The sequence below is a fragment of the Chiloscyllium punctatum genome, chromosome 6 (genome assembly GCF_047496795.1).
Source record: "Chiloscyllium punctatum isolate Juve2018m chromosome 6, sChiPun1.3, whole genome shotgun sequence".
NCBI lineage: Eukaryota > Metazoa > Chordata > Chondrichthyes > Orectolobiformes > Hemiscylliidae > Chiloscyllium > Chiloscyllium punctatum.
The window spans coordinates 93,327,385-93,346,090 of NC_092744.1; the positions used below are offsets into that span (position 1 = coordinate 93,327,385).

General features: G+C 51.0%; 1 long non-coding RNA gene across 1 annotated transcript in view; it reads right to left on the reverse strand.

Moving 5' to 3' along the window:
- Positions 1-5,025: 5,025 nt before the first annotated feature.
- Positions 5,026-18,706, reverse strand: part of LOC140478534 (uncharacterized) — a 136,341-nt gene continuing 122,660 nt past the window's right edge. The window contains exons 2-3 of the long non-coding RNA XR_011960786.1: positions 9,761-9,976; positions 5,026-5,888 (exon numbers count right to left, since the gene is read on the reverse strand). This is a non-coding gene — a long non-coding RNA (uncharacterized lncRNA). The remainder of the gene's footprint in view (positions 5,889-9,760; positions 9,977-18,706) is intronic.

Here is an 18,706-nt window from a genome sequence, read left to right on the forward strand (position 1 = left end):
TTGGTGTGATTTATTGTCACGTGTATCTCAGTACAGGGAAACACTTGGCTTATGAGCAGTGGAGGCAGATCATCGTAAGCATGGCCAGGCAGATCATAGGGTGGAAATAGACTTGGACAGAGGAAGGCATACAGGTTACACTGCACAGGACATGCACTAGACAACGACAACATGAAGAAGATCACAATTATTTGATCTTAGAGAGTCCATTCATTAGACTAACGTGACTTTCCTAATAGTTTATATGCCTAAATTAACTCTCCCCACGTTATTGTGCAGTCGGTGTGTGAACCCTGTACTGAACATCAGGTTATTCACAATCCCCAACAGCAGCCACAATACCTTCCATCTGAAACAGGTAGCCATTCCCACCAGCTTCCGCCCTACATAGAGAACACCAGGTTGTCTTCTCAGAGATGGAAGGTGCCTTCTTGAGACTTCACACAAGACATATGGCTTCCCTCCCCACCACTCGAAAACCATGTTAAAGTCCCACGTGTGTATCATGAGCAACTGAGCCAGGAGGAACTAAGTGGAACAGTCTGTCTGTGCAGCCTCTGCTCCATTTGTTCATCATGTTAGAGCATCAATCTGGAGACCCTTAAGACTGCCGATGCTGGAGATCAGAGTAGAGCCTCGATTTCTGGAAAAACACAGCAGGTAAGGCAGCATCCGAGAAGCAGGAGAATCGATGTTTCGGACATAAGACATTCATCAGGAATCAGCATCAATTACCTCATTCTGCCCCTGTGTAAGTGCATTGAGGTGGGAATGGCCTCCTACTGTTCCTGTATAAGTGACTCAAGGGACTGACTGGCTTCTTCCTCGTCCGATTGGACAGGGCCAAGGGCCTGACTGGTTACCCCTGGTTCCTGTTTGACAGCTCGATGTGCTGACTAGTGTGATGATGCTGCAGCTTTAAGAGGTCATTTTTATCCTGGTTTCTTTTATGAGAGAGATTGGACGATTGTAACCAATCTGACTAGTTAAGACCACTTGAGTAAACAGCTAGGGAGGCCTTGTGTTTATTTTAATGCAGCCTGAATGGGTGTGGCCAGCTCTCACAGATTAGGATCTCTGGGTTTTGGTTTCTCAGTAACATCAAAAACTATAGTGGTCTCCACAGTGTTGGAAGCTTCAGGGAATGTCTCCTGGCTGCTACTCTCTGGATTTTCTCTTGATGCTGTTTTCAATTCCTGAATTTTCCTTTTTGCTAAGGGATGTGTTTATGGGAATTTCTTATGTTGGACTAGTTCATTAGTAATAGCTCCGAGATCTATTATTCTGTTTAGTTGCCCAATACAATTACGTTATTCTAAATTCCTCTTTCTTTGGTTTTATTTTATCTTCTATGTTTAAATAAATGGTGTTTTGCTTCACACCGAGTATTTTGACCAGTCACATTTCATCTGGGACAGACACTTTATATTTCCTTTAAAATAAGAAAACATTAGAGTCTCGGTTACCGCCTTCAAATGTTTTCGAGAGGCTCTTGTGTGGTCCATCACACGAGCCTCCTTCTCTTCCTGAGTAATAGGCTGAAGGCACTGAATGGGCTGTCCTTGTTCATCTCCAATAGTGTCAATGGGCTAAATGACTTCCTCATATTCCTGTGAAAACAGCGTGAGGTGCTGAATGAACTCTTGTTTAACTGTGACAATGTGCAGTGTCAGGAAGTGCTGTTACATTACTGTTGTGGACACTTTAACAGCACACGTCTCAATGTAGTCTGGGTCTTGTTGCACATGGACACAAACCAGTTCAGGAACTGAAGGGGGATAAAATGTTCTGAACATTGTGGAATCTTCAGTGACCATCCCCACTTCTGATCTTATGGTGGGGAGGGTGGGGGCGGGGAGACATTGATGAAGCAGCTGAAGATGTTTGTGAAGAGGAAGCTACCCTGAGGATCTCGCACAGATGTGACCCAGGACTGAGATGATGAACATCTTCCTTTGTGCCATGTTTGACCCCAAACACTAGAGAGTTTACTCTGATTCCCATTTAGTCCAGTTTTGTTATGCTCCTTGATGTCAGTAAAAGTCAACCACTGCCTTGATATCATGGCCAGTCATTTTTATCTGTACCCTTGAGCCAACCTCTTTTGTTCATATCAATAGGCCATGGTATAGGAACAACACGTGTTTTCTTCAAACAAATGGTATTGCATGTCAGGGTTTCTCTTCTCAAGAATATTAGGGAGCAAGATGACTGAACGTATTTGAAGAGGAGGTAGATGGATATTGACCTGTCAGAGAGCTGAGGGCAATGAAGAATTGGGTATGCAAGAGGATTTCAGACCAAGAGCAGATCAGTCATGATCTTCGTGAAGGGCAAGCCAGGCTTGGGGGTGAACGACCTGTCCCTGTTTCTGATGTTCTCCCATTCTGTTATTGGAAAGTTAGTGAGTGTTATTTTCATGGATGTTCTGTTATTGAATGTTTCAGTCAGGGAGACCAGAGGATATTGTGAGCCATCTCTGGGTGAGGTATGGGGGCTATATTTTCAGTGAATTTGGGTCTACAGCATGACATACAAATGAAGCACAAGTTGCAGAGGGGAAGCTCTGTAAAGAGAGATGAGGGGCCTCTTTCATACCCAGCCTGGGCTTCCCAATTACATTTCCCAAATCACCTCAAAGCGTGTGGGACAGTCTTGAAGGGCCAAATGGTCTCCTCTGTTTCTGTGCTCCAGGTTTTAGGAGTAAGTAGCCTCCAACTGCTCCTGTCTAGTAGGTTTGAGGGGCTGAATGGAACACAGAAACATGGGACTGAGGAGCAGGAGTGGGTCATTAGATGCGTTGAGCCTTCTGCATCAGGCACTAAGATTGTGACTGATCAGCTTGTGGGCTCAGCCTCACTTTCCTGTCTCCATCCCATTATGCATGACTCACTTCTCTGTCAAATATTTACCTAACACAGCTTTCAATCAACATGACCATCAAGGCACGATAAACTTTCAGCGAAGAGAATTATGACTTGAAAGGTCCTTTCCGAATTTTTTGTCATCCCTCTTATCGACTCAGATAGTCATGCAGAACAGAAACAAACCCATTAGTCCAATCTGTTCACTCCGATCAGATATCAAATCTGATTTAGTCCCATTTGCCAGCATTTGGCCAATATCCCTGCTCTTTCAGATTCTTTTTAAATGTGCGATTGTAACCGCCTTCAGCACTTCCTCTGACAGCACTTCCTGTACACACACCACTCTCTGTGTGAAACATTTATCTTTAGGTCCCTTCTAAATCATTCTCCCTCTCCCCTTCAACCTATGCCCTTTTGTTTTGGAACCCCCTATCCTGGTGGAGCAGAGTGTGGCTGTTCAGAATATCCATGCCCCTGATGGTTTTATAAACCTCTATAATGTCACCCCTCAAACTCTGACACTCCAGGAGAAAGCACCTCAAACTAATCAACCTCTCACTAAAGCTCAAACCTCCAGTCCTAGAACATCCGTGTAAGTTATTTCTGCAGAAAACCGAATTGTATGCAGTATTCTTAAAGTGGCCTCACCAACATCCTGTACAGATACAACATGCCACCACAACTCCTATACTCAATGCTCTGACTGATTAAGACAAATGTGCCAAATGTGTTCAGCACCACTCTGTCAACCTGCGATTCCACATTCAAGGAACAATATACCTGCAGCTCTATGTCCCTTTTTTCCACAACACTCCCCAGGATCTCACCATTAAGTGTATAATTTCTGCCCTGATTTACCTTCCCAAACTGCACAACCTCGTCTTTATCTAAATTAAACTTCATCGATCCATCCTTGCCCCTTGGTCCCATCTAATTGCGGTCTTGTTGTACTCTGAGATAATGTAGTACACCACCTTTCAGATGTCATCTGTAAACTTACTGACTATGGCCCCAATATTCACATCCAAATCTTTTACATAAATGATGAAATGCAGTGAACTCAGTACTGATTCTTACAGCACACTGCTGCTCACAGGCCTCTAGTCTGAAAAATACCCCTCTTCCTTCAAGCCAATTGTGACTATCTTCTTCTGTATCCCATGTGACTGAAACTTACTAATCTGTCTACCAATCAGAATGAAATACTAGCTATGAAGAGAGGCTGAGTAGGTTAGGTTTATTTTCACTAGAAAAAAGGAGATTGAGGGGGGACCTGATTGAGAGTTACAAAATCATGAAGGGTATAGCCAGGGTGCATAGAGACAAGCTTTTTCCCAGGATGAAGGATTCAATAACGAGAGGTCGTGCTTTCAAAGTGAGAGGTATAATATTTAAGGGGGATACACGCGGTAAGTACTTCACACAGAGGGAGGTGGGCATTTGGAACACGTTGCTAGCAGAGGTTTTAGAGGTAGGCACGGTAGATTCATTTAAGATGCGTCTGGACAGATGCATGAGTAGATGGGGAGCAGAGGGAAACATATGTTGAGGAATTGACCGACAGATTTAGATAGTACATTTGGATCGGTTCAGGCTTGGAGGGCGAAGGGCCTGTTCCTGGGCTGTAAATTTTCTTTGCTCTTTGTTCTTTAAATGCACACCTTGCTGAAGTTCATATAGACAATGTCCATCAAACTGTCTTCATCAATCTTCTTTGTCACCTCTTCATAAAACTCAATCAAATTAATGAGATGTGATATCCTATGCAGAAAGCCATGTTGTCTACCCCGATCAGCCCTTGCCTTCCCAAATGTACGCAAATTGTGTCCCTCAGAATCCCCTCCAACAACTTACCCACCACTGACACCAGGCTCACGGGTCTATAGTTCCCCGGCTTTTTGGGTCACTGTTTCCTTTTCTAGTCCCACTCCTCCACTGCTCACAACAAATGTTTAATGTGACCAGTTCTGTGATATGGCCGAAGATATTTGTCTCAGACTGGGTGAGCGTCAGTTTTAGGAATAAGTCAGGCTAGTTTCTTTAATCTGCTAAAACAACACATTTATGATCCAGAGCAATGTTACTCAAACTATGATGGAAAGATGAGTGGCAAACTGTTTGTGTATTGCAATTATATAATCAATATTTCCCTGTTTAAAACACTGCGACACACACACACGAAATCTCTGCAACTTTAACTTGAAAGAACTTTGTCCAGCTATTATTGGAACACGTGACAAAGGAAAATTGCAAGATTGGCCAAAACGTTATCCTGCTTCTGAAGATATTGTACTCACACAAGCTGCGAGCAATGGGATTTCATCCTGGGAGAGATGGATTTGGCTGAATTCCCTTTGCTTTAGGCAGTGAGTAGATTCCAGTGAATTCTGGTTAGGGATCATCCAAAGGGTAGCACGGTGGTTAGCACTGCTGCCTCACAGCACCAGGGACTTGGGTTCGATTCCAGCCTTGGGTGACTGTCTGTGTGGAGTTTGTACATTCTCCCCTTGTCTGTGTGAGCTTCAAATGGGTGATCCAGTTTCCTACCTCAAAATGTGTAGGCTCGATGGATTAGTCATGCTAAATTGTCTGTCGTGTTCAGTGATTTCCAGGTTAGATGCATTAGTCAGGGGTAAATATAGGGAAGTTGGTATGGACTTGTTGGGCCGAAGGGCCTGTTTCAGCACTGTAGGGATTCCATCAAAATACGAATGGTAACGATGACTTCAGAGTTTTTTTTAGCTTACATATATTACTGTGATGAGGAACAATGAAGGAGAGAGAGTGTAATAGGCCATTCCTTCTCAGGCAGATTACATTTTCTCCCTCTCTGAGTTGTATCACACAGTAATGTCATCCTCTCCCAAACTGGACCATGTGAGGTCTCCTTGTACATTGTCCAAACTGTGTCTCCATCACATTCCCTGTTCCATGTAGGTGCATCGTTGCTGCTGTCATACACAGTGCTATACCCTGAGCAGAAAATGGCCTTGGTCGATTTGAAGATATGTTTATATGTCCCTGTGTCATGAAAAAATAAAAATGTTTAATTTATTCAGAATACCTGTGTAAAAATGAATGCATTTTTTCGAGAAATACAGACATTGCTGGAAAATCTCGGCAGGTCTATCAGCATCCAGATGCCTTTTACATGCTGTAGTTGTACCAGCCTCCACCACTTCCTCTGGCAGCTCATTCCATACGCACACCACCCTCTGTGTGAAAAGGGGCCCTTTCGGCCTCATCAAAACTTTTCCCCTCTCACTTTCCATCAATGCCCTCTAGTTTTGGACGCCCCTAAACTGGGGAAAAACCCTGACGACTCAACCTATTCATGACCATTCTGATTTTATAAACCTTTACTGCTGCGAAATGTGACTTCAATCAAGAAGAATGGCTGGACTTTCACTCAGCATAGGCCTAAATTCTGAAATGCAATACTGACACCTCTTCCTTCTCCATCAAGTCACAATTCTACAATCAGTTTAATCCGTTTGTTCAGATGTATCATGAGAGACTTCTGTGGGCTTTACACCTTGACCTTTGTGCCCAGAAGAGGTCTCACCAATGTCCTGTACAACCTCAACATGACGTCCCCATTCCGATACTCAAAGGTCTGACCAATGAAGACAAGTATGTTAAACACTTTCTTAACCACACTATCTATATGAGATGCAAATTTTAAAGAATTAAACCTGACGGCCTAGGTTTTCTTTGCTACACAACTGCCAAAGGCCCTGCTTTTGATTGTATAGGTCCTGTTCTTGTTTGATTTACCAAATCCAATGCCTCTCATTAATTCAAACTAAACTCCATCTGCCACCCCTCAGCCCAGTGTGTGATATTACTGCCACCTCCCCCTAGCATCACTCAGCAATACCCATAAAGCTGTAACATTATTCTCCTGTGTGTTTCTTCATCAGACTGTCCTGACATGCTGGACATACATCTGCAACAGGCAGGACTTGAATCCAGGCCTTCTAGTCCAGTGCTAGGAACACTACCACACAAGTTCAGGAATTGGAATCAAATCCAGAGCTCTGGCTCAGAGACAGGGACACTACCAAATGCAATTGCCATACCCAGATTTTGGGTCATATTTTAAGTGCCCACTTTCAGCTCACTGCCAGACCTGCCCCACACACAGACGCACAGATACACACAGCAATTGTTAGGCACGATATTGAGCTCATCTGGTAATATAAACTAAACATAATGAAATGCTCAATTTGCCTTGTAAACTGTTAAAATATGAGTGACAGAGAACTCCCAAATTCCACTGTTTAAATAAAAACATCAATTTACTTTTTTAACTCTGAAACTGAACATTTCACATCAACTATTCACAACTCTGAGACCCCCTTTCTCTGAACTGCTTATTACCCGACTCCAACTTTACAGAAATACACTGTTTCAAAAAGACACTTATTAAAATTACATAAACGTAATTTCAAACCCACACAGCAGCTGTTGTTTCATCTGACCTCACACCAAAATCCTTTTTTTCCATCTTTCCTGGGAAGACTGGCTCATGTTACAGGATGTTATCGAACTGTCGACATTTCAGCATTCTGCAACCTGGGAACACATTCTTCCATGACACTGTCTCTCAGTCTCCCCCTCTCTGTCTATTTCCCAAACCCTTCCCATGTGGTGATATCTAAACTGATTCCCCCGCCATCTCTCTCTGGCAGTGAGGTTCATACCCACAGCACCCCCTTGTCAGGGCACAATGGAGAATTGGTGCTGGACATGGATGGGAGCTGCACATCCTGTCACTTCCAGCATGGGCTGCAAGTTTCCCCAAACTGGGCAGTGATCTAACACAGTGTTACTGAGGAATGCACTGGGGTGGGCTACACAGTCTAACATGCAGGGAGGGTAACTGCTCCTGGGTTACATATCAACGCATTGGGGTGGGGTACACAGTGATACATGTTGGGAAGGTAACTGCTCCTGGTTTACAGATCAATGCACTGGGGTGGTGTAAACAGTCCTACATGCTGGGAGGGTAACTGCTCCTGGGTTACAGATCAATGTACTGGGGTGGTGTACACAGTCCTACATGCTGGGAGGGTAACTGCTCCTGGGTTACAGATCACTGCACTGGGGTGGGGTACACAGTCCTACATCCTGGGAAGGTAACTGCTCCTGGGTTACAGATCAATGCACTGGGGTGGTGTACACAGTCCTATATGCCGGGAGGGTAACTGGTCCTGGGTTACAGATTAATGTACTGGGGTGGGGTACACAGTCCTACATGCTGGGAGGGTAACTGCTCCTGGGTTACAGATCACTGCACTGGGGTGGGGTACACAGTCCTACATCCTGGGAAGGTAACTGCTCCTGGGTTACAGATCACTGCAGTGGGGTGAGGTACACAGTCCTACATCCTGGGAAGGTAACTGCTCCTGGGTTACAGATCAATGCACTGGGGGGGTGTACACAGTCCTATATGCCGGGAGGGTAACTGGTCCTGGGTTACAGATTAATGTACTGGGGTGGGGTACACAGTCCTACATGCTGGGAGGGTAACTGCTCCTGGGTTACAGACCACTGCACTGGGGTGGGGTACACAGTCCTACATCCTGGGAAGGTAACTGCTCCTGGGTTACAGATCAATGCACTGGGGTGGGGTACACAGTCCTATATGCCGGGAGGGTAACTGGTCCTGGGTTACAGATTAGTGTACTGGGGTGGGGTACACAGTCCTACATGCTGGGAGGGTAACTGCTCCTGGTATATAGATTAATTCACGGGTGATCACTGCACATGCTGCTGTGTTGGTCAGACTATCTGCGGTTTACAGAGAATGCAATGATGTGGTCAGTGCAGCTCCCCATGCCGGATGGATATGTGGCCTTTGCACAGTATACCATGTTGGTGGGGTGGATAGGGGGGGAAGGTGATGGACAGCTGAAGGAATTCCTCAGAACGTTCTGTACCCAACATTCTATAACTGACATTTCCCGGACCGTTCTGTCCCTGACATTCCATAAGTGACATTCCCCGGAACGTTCTGTCCCCGATATTCTATAACTGCCATTCCTCGGAATGCTCTGTCCCAGACATTCTATAACTGCCATTCCCCGGAACGTTCTGTCCCTGACATTCTATAACTGACATTCCCCGGAATGTTCTGTCCCTGACATTCTAGAACTGACATTCCCCGGAACGTTCTGACCCCGACATTCTATAACTGACATTCCCCGGAACGTTCTGTCCCTGACATTCTGTAACTGACATTCCCTGGAACGTTCTGTCCCTGACATTGTTTGTGAACGGTCGGACGTCAGTGAATTGAACAAACGATAAGATCCCGAGGGAAGAGATCCCGTTCCAGGCAGAAGGAGACACTGTTCCGAAGGCCCCTCAGGCAGTTAAAGGGGTGAATACATTTTCCCTGCGTTTACATTTCTCCAGGACACAGGATTGACCACAATTTAGACCAAAATACAGGAATTCCCAAGCTCCATTTGTCTTCGGGAAACTGGGAGAGAATCCTTCAGGACAGCAACGTTTCCACCCTCTGTATTGGGAACTGGGAAGGACTGACCTGGGTCTGTTCTTGAGTGTGTGGGAATGTTCTAGAAAGCATCTGTCCTTATGGTTATGTCCCTGTGTGTTTGGGGAGGGAGGGTTTCTTGTGATTTATGTCACATTTTTGTCAGTAATTAAGACCTTCCCATTTGTTATTCCAGCTCCAATTATTTTAATAAATCCCTGAATACAGGGACACATTTGAAAATCTCACTGGGTCCCCGATCAAACGGGTCCCTTTGCCTCCAGGCTGATGGATAATTAGTTTGTTTTCCTTCCTCACAGTTAACGAAATGACCATCTACGTCCTGCTTTATAAAGATTGTGGATTGTCTCCATGTGTCAGACGTTACCTGGGGGCCATGGCAGCGGCGGATCTCCTGGTCATTATCCTCGACCTGATCCTGAGACACATTCCCATTGTTTATCCAGAACAGTTTTATTTCCTGATGGACTCCGTCCCCGTGTGTAATATCCACGCCATCCTGCTTTATGCAGCCACTGACTGCTCTGTCTGGTTCACCGTCACTTTCACCTTTGATCGGTTTGTGGCCATTTGTTGCCAGAAGCTGAAAAGTAAATATTGCAGTGAGAAAACGGCGGCTGTGGTTCTGGGAGCAGTGGCTGTGCTGAGCTCTTTAAAGAACATTTCCTGGTATTTTATTCTCACGGCTCGGTATTGGCTGATGAACACCCCCTGGTTTTGTGATGTATCACTCGCTGTTCAATACTCCAGTGCTTGGGTCACAATCGAGTTCCTCCACCAAATTCTAACCCCGTGTGTCCCTTTTCTCCTGATTCTGCTGCTCAATGTTCTCACCATCAGAAACATTTTAGTGACCAGCAGAGCCCGCAGGAGACTCCGCGCTCACACCAATGGGGACGCTCAGTCTGACACTGAAATGAGAAACCGAAAAAAATCCATCATTTTACTGTTTGTGATCTCGGCCAATTTCATCCTGTTATGGTCAACGTTAATGCTGTATTCTGTATGGTTCCGGATGATTGCTATTGTGTATACCCCTGTGTATCTCCATCCCTTTGTGCTGGAATTGGGCTTCATGCTGCAGCTCCTCAGTTGCTGCACAAACACCGCGATTTATGCCGTGACCCAGACTAAGTTCAGGCAGCAGCTGAAGAATGTGCTGAAATATCCCTTCACCCAAATCCATCCATCCATCAAATTCCCTCATTAATCACACCATCCGGGATTTTCTCATTTCAGTTCACTGTTTCAGCGATGGAGCAGCCTGTCGCTATGGTAACAGACTGAGGGTAGCACTGGTTTGTCTATCTTTATCCCACAGGGGGGTAACAGGGAAACATTTCAACCTTTCTCACAACTCAGGGGCCAGTGAGATAAGGCACCATCCCACTGACTGTATCCATCACTTCCATTTGTAACCAATAAAAATGTTGATTAAAGCGTGCCGAGCAGCAGAGTGACTGATGTTGTTGTGTGTGTTTGTGTTGGAGAAGCTGAGCTGGAGAGAGACAGACTCAGCCCCAAGTCCTGGTCCTCAGGGAAGGGGAGGGCACCGCGCCCTGAGCTCAGGAGCTGGGTTTAACTCCCTCTGCCCCCTCCCACTCTAACCTGGCCTCCCCATTTCCTCTCCCCTACTCTTTCTCATCACTTCTCTCCCTCTCTCTCTCTTTCTGCACACTGTCTCTTTCTCACCTCCTCTACCTTTCATTCTCTCGTCCCCTCTCAGACACCCCTCAACCCCGATTTCTCCACCTGCCTTCACTATTGTTTCTCCCTCACCCTCCCCCTCTCCCTCTCACAACCCCAACACAAGATTCTCCACCTGCCTCCACTCTTCCCTCTCCCCCTCACCCTTACTCTCTCTCTCCTGCCATCTCTGTCTCCCTCCCGCAATTCCGTTTCTACCCCATTTTCCCTTCCTCCCATTTCCCACATCTCTCTATCATCTCACCCCACCCCCAACACGCAGACTCACGACCAACCCCCAGTCTCTGGGTTAGAAGGAGAGGGAAGGACGAAGTAGACAGAGTGTGTCAGAGAGAGAGGGAGGGACAGATGGAAGAGAGATTCAGTCAGAGAGAAACGGAGGGAGGTGGGGAGAGAGAGACACCGAGGGAGGGGGATCGAGAGTGAGAGAACGGGGAGAGAGAGTGAAGGAGCAGAGAGAGAGAGAGAGCAGGGGGCAAGAGAGATATAGGGTGAAGTCGGGAGAGAGAGAGAGAGAGAGAGAGACAGGGGAGAAGATAATGAGAGACAGAGGCAAGAGAGAGAGAGAGAGAGACAGAGAGGTGCGAGGGAGGGAACGAGAGAGAAAGGGGGCAAGTCTCAGAGAGAGGGGGAAAAGGAGAGAGAAAGTGGTAGAGAGAGATGGGGAGGCGAGAGAGAGAGAAGAGGAGAGAGAGGGAAGAGAGAGAGAGAATGAGGGCTGAGAGAATGAGAGAGAGGCAGGGGTGTGAGATAGACGGAGGGGCAAAAAAGTGGGAGGTCGAGAGAGATAGAGGCAGCAAGACAGAGGGTCGAGAAAGAGGGGGTCTAGAGAGAGAGGAGGGGATCGAGAGAGAGAGGGGCAACAAAGCAGGCGGGAGAGTGAGTGAGAGGGCGAGTGAGAGAGAGTTTGTGAGGGTGAGAGAGACTGGGCAAGAGAGAGTTAGATTGGGTGAAAGAGTGATGAGGTGAGTGGAGAGAAAAACGGGATGAGAGAGACATAGAGTTGAGAGAGGGGAGGGCAAGACAGAGAGAAGAAGGGGGAAGGAAAGAGGGGGCTGAGTGAAAGAAGAAGCGAGAGAGAGAGAGGCATTAAGAGATCAAGAAAGAGAGATGGGTAAGAGAGATTGGGGGCGAGAGAGGGAGAGGGAGCAAGAGAGACAGAAGGAGCAAGAGAGAGAGAAACTGGGTTTGAGAGAGATGGAGGCAAAAGAGAGATAGAGGGGGTAAGACAGAGGGTGCGAGGGAGAGAGAAAGGGGTCGAGAGAGAGCACGAGGGCATGAAAGAGAGCGAGGGCAAGAAAGAGAGTGAGGGCGAGAAAGAGAGAGAGAGAGAGGTAGAGAGGAAGGTCAAAAAGGAGAGAGGGCTCCGTGAGAGGGGGTTTGACAGAGAGGGGGTGGGAGAGAGAAAGGGTGACTGCGAGAGGGCAGGAGCAAGACAGGGCAAGACAGAAAGAGAGAGAGGGAGAAAAGAAATGGGAGAGAGAGAATAAGGGGACCGAAGAGAGTCAGCGAGAGCAAGGTAAAGAGAGAGAGAGAGTTAGGGGAGAGATAAAGAGACAGGGTGAGTGAGAGAACGATGGAGCGATGGTGAGAGAGAGGAAAGAGAGAGGATGGGTGAGAAGGAGAGCAGGCTACAAGAGGATTGTCGAGAGTGAGAGAGAAGGGACGAGGGGGGCAGCGGAAGAGAGACGGTGAGAGCGAGGGAGCGAAAGAGTGGGGCAAGAGAGAGGAGGTGAGAGAGGGAGATAGTGAGAGAGAGAGAGAGACATGCGAGGAATGAGAGAGAAGGACAGAGGGCGAGCAGTAGAGAGAGAGAGGGTGAGACAGAGAATGAGAGAGAGAGATTGAGAGAGAGAGGCTGAGCGAGAGAAAGACAGGAGCTGAGCAATACGGGGGGGGGGGGCAAGAGAGGTAGGGGATGGTGGCAGCTGAAACCGAGACAGGGGGCGATAACGAGCGAGAAGGGGAGAGAGAGAGAGAGAGATGAGGCGATAGTGACTTGAGAGAGAGAGAGTGAGCAAGGGGGGAGATGGGTCCAGAGAGAGAGAGAAAGTGAGAGAGAAACAGAGAGAGAGTAACAGAGAGAGATAGAGATAGAGAGAGACAGACAGAGGGATGAGATGGTGGGTAGAGAGCGACAGAGTGAGAGTGGGTGAGAGATAGAGAATGTGCAGGGAGAGTGAATGAGCAGGGAGAGATAGAGTGAGGGGGAGAGAGAGAGTGGCGCAAGAGAGAGGGGGGCAGAGAGAGAAGTGGGCAAGAGAGAGGGGGCGAGAGAGAGAGGGGGCGAGAGAGAGCGGGGGCAAGAAATGGCGAAAGAGATGCAGATGAAAGAGAGGGGGCAAAAGAGGGGATGGGAAAAGAGAGAGGATCGAAAGAGGGGGGCGAAAGAGGGGGGGTGAAAGAGAGAGTGTGTGAAAGGAGGGGCAAAAGAGGGTGTGGCGAAAGAGAGGGGAGCGAAGGGAGTGGCAAATGAGGGGAACGAAAGGGGGGCAAAATGGGGGCGAAAGTGGGGGGCGAGTGAGAGAGAGAGTGAGGACGAGAGAGAGAGGGAGTTGAGAGAGAGGGAGAGAGGGGGTGGAGAGATCGAGGGGGTTGAGAGAGAGAGGGCAAGAGCGCGTGGGGGTGAGAGAGGTCGGTGAGAGAGAGGGGGCGAGAGAGTGAGGGGGAGAGAGAGAGGGGAAGAGAGGGAGGGAAGAGCAAGAGGGGGAGAGAGAGAGGGGGTGGAGAGAGGGGAGAGGGAGTGTGCGAGAGGGGTTTGAGGCATGGGGTAATGTTGGATGGGGTTGGGGAGGGGCCGCTGTTGGCCGGGTTTGGGGAGGGCGTGGTGTTGGATTGGGTTGGGGAGGGTGTGGTGTTGAACAGGGTTGGGGCAAGTGGGCAGTGTTGGATTGGGTTGGGGAAGGGGATGGCGTTGGATGGGTTTGGGGAGGGGGCAATGTTTGATGGGGTTGGGGGAAGGGGGCGGTGTTGGACGGGTTGGGGGAGAGGGTGGTGTTGGACAGGGTTGTGGGAGAGGGTGGTGTTGGATGGGTTTGGGTTTGGGTGGTGTTGGACAGGGTTGTGGGAGGAGGCGGTGTTGGACGTGGTAGGGCAGGGGTCAGTGTTGGACGGGGCTGGGGAGGGGACGATTTTGGGGAGAGGGAGGTGTTGGACGGTGTTGGGGAGTGGATTTGTGGCAGGGTAGCAGTGTTGGATGGGAGCAGCGGGCATGGGTTTGGGTGTGGGGTGTGGTGCTGAGTGCGGGAGGTGGGACTCATGTTGGACGGCGGTGAGGGTCAGGCTGTGGTATGTGTGGACGGCGGTAAACGTCAGGCTGGGGCAGTGTGTGGACAGCGGTGAGGGTCAGGCTGGGGCGGTATGTGGACAGCAGTGAGGTTCAGGCTGGGGGTTGTGTGTGAAAGGCAGTATGTATCAGGCTGGGTGTGGTGTGTGGACGGTAGTGAGGGTCATGCTGGGGGTGTTGTGTGGACGGTGGTGAGGGTCAGATTGGGGGAGGTGTGTGGATGGCAGTGAGGGTCAGACTGGGGCAGTGTGTAGATGGTGGTGAGGGTCAGGCTGGGAGCGGTGTTGAACGCTGGTGAGGGTCAGGCAGATGGCGATGTTGAATGTTGGTGAGAGTAAGGCTGGTGCAGGTTTGGACAGTGGTCGGGGTTAGGCTGGGAGCAGTGTGTGGAGGGGCAGTGAGGTTCATGCTGTGGGTGGTTTTGGATGGCGTTGAAGGTCAGGGTGGGGGCATTGTGTGTACGGTGGTGAAGGTCAGCTTGGGGTGGTGGTGTGCAGTGGTGGGGGTCAGGATGGAGGCGGCAAGTGGGCATCAGTTGTGGTCAGGCTGGGAGCGGTGTGTGGACAGTGGTGAGGGTCAGGCTGGGGCGGTGTTTAGGCGGCCATGAGGTTCAGGCTGGGGGCAGAGTGTGGGCGGCAGTGAGGGTTAGGTTTGGGGCGGTGTTGGATGGCAGTGAGGGTCAGGCTTGAGGCAGTGTGTGGACGACGGTGAGGGTCAGGCTGGGGGCAGTGTTGTGCGGTGGTGAGGGTCAGGATGGAGGCGGTGAGTGGACATTGGTGAGAGAGTCAGGCTGAGAGCGGTGTGTGGACGGCAGTGAGGGTTAGGGTTGGGGCAGTGTTGGACAGCAGTGAGGGTCAGGCGGAGGGCTGCGTGTGGGCAGTGTTGAGGCTCAGGCTTTAGGCTGTCTGTGGTCGGCGGTGAGGGTCAAACTGAGGGCGGTGTGTGGACAGCGGTGAGCTTCAGGCTGGGGGCGCTGTTGGACTGTGGTGGGTGTAAAGCTGAGGGCGTTGTGTGATCGGAGGGGATGGTCAGGCTGGGATCGGTGTGTGAATGACGGTGGGGGTCAGGCTGAGGGTGGTCTGTGGACGGCGGTGAGGGTCAGGCAGGCGGCAGTCGTGGATGGCAGTGAGGGTCACCTTTGTGGCAGTGTTGGATGGCAGTGGGTGTCAGGCAGGGCGCGGTTGGTGGACAGCAGTGGGCGTCAGGTTGGGGGCAGTTGGTGGACTGTGGTGGGGGTCAGGCTGGGGGCAGTGTGTTTGATGACGATGATGGTCAGGCTGGGATTGTGTGTGGATGGTGGAGATTGTCAGGCTTGGATCATTGGTGGACGGTGGTGAGGGTCAGGATGGGGCGGTATTGGGCAGCAGTGAGGGTCAGGCTCATGGCAGTGTAGGACAGCAGTGGGTTTCAGGCAGGGGCGTTTGGTGGACGGTGGTGGGGGTGAGGCTGGGGACGGTTGGTGGACAGCGGTGAGGGTTAGGGTGTGGGCAGTGTGTTTGATGTCGATGACGGTCAGGCTGAGGTGGTGTGTGTGGGTGGTGGAGATGGTCAGGGTGGCATCATTGGTGGAAAGCGGTGAGGGTCAGGTTCGTGGCAATGTGTTTGACATCAATGAGGGTCGGTCTGGGGATGGTGTGTCAGTGATGTTGAGGGTCAGGCTGGGGGCAGTGTGTGGGCAGTGATGTGAATCAGGCTGAGGGCGGTGTTTGGGCGATGGTGAGGGTCAGGCTGGGGCGGTGTGTGGATGGTGGTGAGTGTCAGGCTGGTGACGGTGTGTTTGACGTCGATGACGTTCAGGCTGGGGTCATTGGTGGATGGCAGTGAAGGTCAGGCTGGGGGCGGTGTGTTCGACATTAATGAGGGTCAGTCTGGGGTGGTGTGTGGGCGTTAGTGAGGATCAGGCCGACGGCAGTGTGTAGATGGCGGTGAGGGCCTGGCCAGGTGTGATGCTGGACAGCGGTGAGGGTCAGGCTGGTGGCAGTGTGTGGACGGCGGTGAGGGTCAGGCCGTGTGTGATGCAGGACGGCGGTGAGACTCCGTCTTAGGAGGGCGTGTGAATGGCGATGAGCGTCAGGCTTGGGTCAGTGTTGGACAGCAGAGAATGTCAAGCCGTTGGCGGTGGGTGGGTGTCGGTGAGGGTCAGGATAGGGGAGGTGTATTGCGGGCAGTGAGGGTCAGCCTGTGGGTGGTGTGTGGACAATGGTGAGGGTCTGTCTAGGGGTGGTGTGTGTGCAGTGATTAGGGTCAGGCTATGGCGGTATTGGATGACTGTGAGGGCCAGGGTTGTGGCAGTATTGGACGGCGGAGGGGTTCAGGCCAGGGCGATTGGTGGATGGTGGTGGAGGTCAGGCTTGGGGCGGTTGGTGGACGCCAGTGAGGGTCAGGCTGTGGGTGGTGTGTTTGACGTCGATGACGGTAAGGGTGGAGGTGGTGTGTGGATGGCGGTTAGGGACAGGCTGGGGATAAGTGTGAGGGCAGTGGTGAGGGCCAGGCTGCGGATGGTGTGTGGGTGGCACTGAGGGTCAGGCTGGCTGGGTTTGTGGACGGCGGTGAGGGACATTGTTGGGGTGGTGTGAGGGGGTGGTGAGAGTTCAGCTGGGGGGCTTTTGTGTGGGCGGTGGTGAGGGTCAGCCTGGGGGTGGTGTGTAGATGGTGGTGAGTGTCAGGCTAGGAGTGGTGTGTGGATGGAGGTGAGGGTCAGGCTTGGGCTGGTTTGCAGAGGGTGGTGAGGGTCAGGCTGGGGCAGTGTGTGGACAGGAGTGAGGATCTGTCTGGGTAAGGTGTGCGGACGGCAGTGAGGGTCAGTCTGGGTACGGTGTGTGTACGACAGTGAGAGTCAGTCTGGGTGCAGTGTGTGGACGGCAGTGAGGGACAGTATGGGTGATATGTGAAGATGGCAGTGAGGGTCAGTCTGGGTGCTCTGCGCAGATGGCAGTGAAGGTCAGTCTGGGTATGGTGAGCGGACGGCAGTGAGGGTCAGTCTGGGTGCTCTATGCGGACGGCAGTGAGGCTCAGGCTGGGTGCGGTGTGTGGATGGCAGTGAGGGTCAGTCTCGGTGCGGTGTGTGGACGCCAGTGAGGGTCAGTCTGGGTGCGGTGTGCGGATGGCAGTGTGGGTCATTCTGGGGGTGGTGTGTGGATGGCAGTGAGGGTCATTCTGGGTACCGTGTGTGGATGGCAGTGAGGATCAGTCTGGGCACGGTGTGTGAATGGCAGTGAGGGTCAGTCTGAGTGCAGTGTGCAGATGGCAGTGAGGGTCAGTCTGGGTATGGTGTGCGGATGGCAGTGAGGGTCAGTCTGGGTGCGGTGTGTGGATGGCAGTGAGGTTCAGTCTGGGTATGGTGTGTGGACGGCAGTGAGGGTCAGTCTGGGTGCAGTGTGTGGATGGCAGTGAAGATCAGTCTGGGTGAGGCGTGTGGACGGCAGTGAGGGTCAGTCTGGGTGCAGTGTGTTGATGGCAGTGAGGATCAGTCTGGGTGCGGTGTGTGGTGGAGTGAGGGTCAGCCTGGGTGCGGTGTGTTGACAGCAGTGAGGGTCCGTCTGGGTGCGGTGTGAGGACAGCTGTGAGGGTCAGGCTGGGGGTGGTGTGTGGACGGCAGTGAGGGTCAGTCTGGGGGCGTTATGAGGACGGCAGTGAGGATCAGGCTTGGTGCATTTTTGGTCCGGATTGGGGTTCAGGCTGGGGACGGTTGGTGGACGGTGGTGAGGGTCAGGTTGGGGTTATTAGTGGTCGGCAGTGAGGGTCAGGCTGGGGGCAGTGTGTTGAACGACAATGAGGGTCAGGCTGGGGGTGCGTGGACGGCGGTGATGGTCAGGCCATGGCTGGTGCGTGGACGGTGGAGGGGTTCAGGATGGGGATCGTGTGCAGACGGCAGTGAGGGTCAGGTGGGATGCTGTGTATGACAGCATTGAGGATCAGACAGGGGTGGTGTGTGGAAGGTGGTGAGCGTCAGGCTGTCCGTGGTGTGTGGAAGGTGGTGAGCGTCAGGCTGGGTGCGGCAAATGGGCGGACAGGATGGTCAGGCTGGGGGCGGTGTGTGGATGGCAATGTGGGTCATTCTGGGTGCGGTGTGTGGATGGCAATGTGGGTCATTCTGGGTGCGGTGTGTGGGTGGCAGTGAGGGACAGTCTGGGTGCGGTGTACGGATGGCAGTGAGGGTCAATCTGGGTGCGGTGTGTGGACGCCAGTGAAGGTCAGTCTGGTTAGGGAGGGTGGAGGGCAGTGAGGGTCAGTCTGGGTGCGGTGTGTGGATGCCAGTGAGGGTCAATCTGGGTGCGGTGTGTGGATGGCAGTGAGGGTCAGTCTGGGTGCGGTGTGTGA